The sequence below is a fragment of the Mus pahari genome, chromosome 15, assembly GCF_900095145.1.
Source record: "Mus pahari chromosome 15, PAHARI_EIJ_v1.1, whole genome shotgun sequence".
NCBI classification, from domain to species: domain Eukaryota; kingdom Metazoa; phylum Chordata; class Mammalia; order Rodentia; family Muridae; genus Mus; species Mus pahari.
Genome location: NC_034604.1, coordinates 76,634,345 through 76,637,419, shown reverse-complemented (window position 1 = coordinate 76,637,419; position 3,075 = coordinate 76,634,345).

The window sequence follows — 3,075 nt, the reverse complement described above, 5'->3', positions numbered from 1 at the left end:
TCTCTCTCTCTCTCTCTCTCTCTCTCTCACACACACACACACACACACACACACACACACACACACACACACACAGAGAGAGGCCCAACTGGATTTCCTTTGTGTTTTTCTTTCCTGGATTTGATGGGAGTGTATCCTCCACCCCTGGTGCATTCTACTTCCTGTCACCTATTGGTCTGTTTATCATGGGTGGATGGGGTTGAAATGATCATCCTCTTCAGTGAGTGCCTTAATGAATGGGCTAGCTAAGAGGTCTGGTCCCCCAAATTCTTTCCAGAGGTCTCTGACTCCACCACCTCCTTTATACTATCCACACACTATCGTAAACAGCCCTCAGAGCTTAAATTATACCTTTAGAGCTTTGTACATCTGAATGAAGTTTCCCAGAGAACAAAATGTTAAACCTCTGCTATTTTGGGATGTTTCAAAGATTGGCTAAGTCAGAGACTTGGAGTCTGAGGCTTGTTAGAACTATATAATATCTGGCCCCACCCACATCCTTGTTTGTCCTTAAGGAGATGCGGCCTAAGCACACCTAACTTTGAGGAGTGCAACTTTTGGGAACTCATCTCATGTTGATGGCTCTGACTCATGGTGTGTCATCACATGGGACTCCTCCAATACACAGCTCACAGCCCACCCCAGCCCTTTCTTAAAAGCCCAGTTGTCCAAACACTGTCCCAGCTGTGACTCACTTGTGTGTCAAGTCTTTAGCGATGAGTCAATCCTTTGTGAACCCTTCCTGAGGTGTGTCAGCACCTTCTGATGCTGCCGCCTGCAGTTCGCATGGGAGCGCCTTGTCAGTGACTGGAAAGACTAATCCCACAAAGCCTTTTGTGAGTAGAACATGAGCTGGCTTCATGGACCCTTGTGTTAAGAAAGCCAGTCTCTCAGGCTAATGTGCCTATGAAGTGGTGCAGTGGGCAGAGATATTCTCTGAGGACGCATCCTCCAGGAAGAGCTCAGGATTTTCAGAGGAAAATGGAGAAATGTGAACCCAAAGCCTGCATGCTTTGCTTCATTGCCTACGTCCTGGGCACTTCTGTGGCACTGAGAGCTTGCTTACCCATGATGCTTATCTTCTCAGGCAAGGATACTACCCGGCTTTACTCTGGAACTCTTGCCACTTTACCCTGTATAAGGGGAAGGACATTATAGGGAAAGATGAAGTAAAAACTGGTTTTTGGAAATTTGATACAAAAGTCAGAGAAATGATCTGTCTACAAACTGGCTTAAACTCTTGTTTATTTAAGTGTCTCTACTTGTAATGCTGGACAGTACAACTGGGTATGACGCTAGATGATCAACAAAGACAATTCCCTTAATGACAAAAACTTTATAGGTTTTGATTTCAATCTTCAACACACACACCCCCACACCTACACACACACACACACACACACACACACACACACATATACAATATATGTGTATATATGTGTATATAACGTATGTGTATATATATAATATATGTGTATATAAAATATATATAGGTATGTATATAATATATGTATATATACTATATATGTGTCTATATAATATATATCTACATAATATATGTATAAAATATGTGTGTGTACATATATGTGTGTATATATGTGTGTGTATATAATATATATGTGCATTTATAATATATATGTATAAATATATGTATAAATATATGTGTGTATATATAATATATGTGCATATAACATATACATGAATATATAATATATGTGCTATATAATATATGTGTATATAGTATATATGTATATATATAATATATGTGTATATAACATATATGTGTATTTATAATATGTATGTGTATACAATATATATGTGTATATAATCTCAGCTACACAAATGATGGGCAGAGGAATAAGAATTCTGCCTTGGCTTTCCTTGTCCCTTGTACTGGGGAACCTGGCCATCTGCAGACAGGTCCCCCAGCTGTGCTGTGACCTCTGAATTGCTGCCTCTCCCAACTGGATTCTCTATACACAGCTGCCACAAGCAACCTGGCCAAAGCCAGCCAGGCAGGCAGAGCCAGGGCTTGCTCATCAAGGACTTCACACCTGCCTTAACTTTGAATCTCCTTGCTCCTGTCAGGAGGTGCCATGACCTTCCATGGCGCTCTTGTTGGTGTTAATTATTTCCTTTCCATTTCCAGCTGGCTCAGAGCTTTAGCACCTTAAGTTGCTCGTTTGATCTCCTGCTCAGGAACAAGGTAATTAAGTCAGCCACAATTTAAGAAAACGGATCTGCCTCGACTTGTTGCCTGTCTTCAGACACTGTTCCGTCCTAAATCACTTGATAATGTAAGAGGCTCTGCTCAGCTCTCTACTTGACTGAGGGTTGGTTCATTAGGTCACAATCAGTAATTGATTCGCAGTGTGTCTCGGCTGGTTTTATTACAGTAATGAGGACACTCTCTCTCTTTCTCTCTCTCTCTCTCTTTTTCATCTCCTCTAATATGTTACCCAAACTATCAGCTTCTCAGTTTGGTGTCAGAATGACTTTGACAGGTTGTTAGCAACTATATGATGTATGGAACATCACAGAAACGTCTCAAACTGTGTTGCTGTGTTCACTTGGAGCCTTAGGTGGTCCTGAAGTCAGCGAAAGCCCTTGCAAGGGAGGAGTTACGACACTGATTGAAAATATGACCACAGGCTTGACGTCCTAATGAAGACGCCCTTTTCGGCAATGCATCTGTTTGGACTCGAAGGGCTGGGTGGCATCTAAAACTCTCTTCCCGAATATTCCTGAGTTCTAAAGGGGACTCGTGGAACTTGTGAGCCAAGCAGACACGGTTTCATCAAAGGTTACTCTTTCTTTGTGGAACCTTTTTTTTTTTTTTTTTTTTTAAGTGAGCAGTAGTTTGCTGATCCCTCTAGAATCTGACTTCTCCTTAAGTTCTTTTCATCTTGAGAAAGGGAAATGGATCACATGAAGGCCACGAGACATGAGTGTGCTGTTATTTATTGTATGTCTACTGTCTTAAGAGAAGAGCTCACACTTTTCCTATAAAAGATAAAAGGGGAACAAAGACATAGTCTGGTTTTGATGGATATAATAAAAATGCTAGAATAAAAT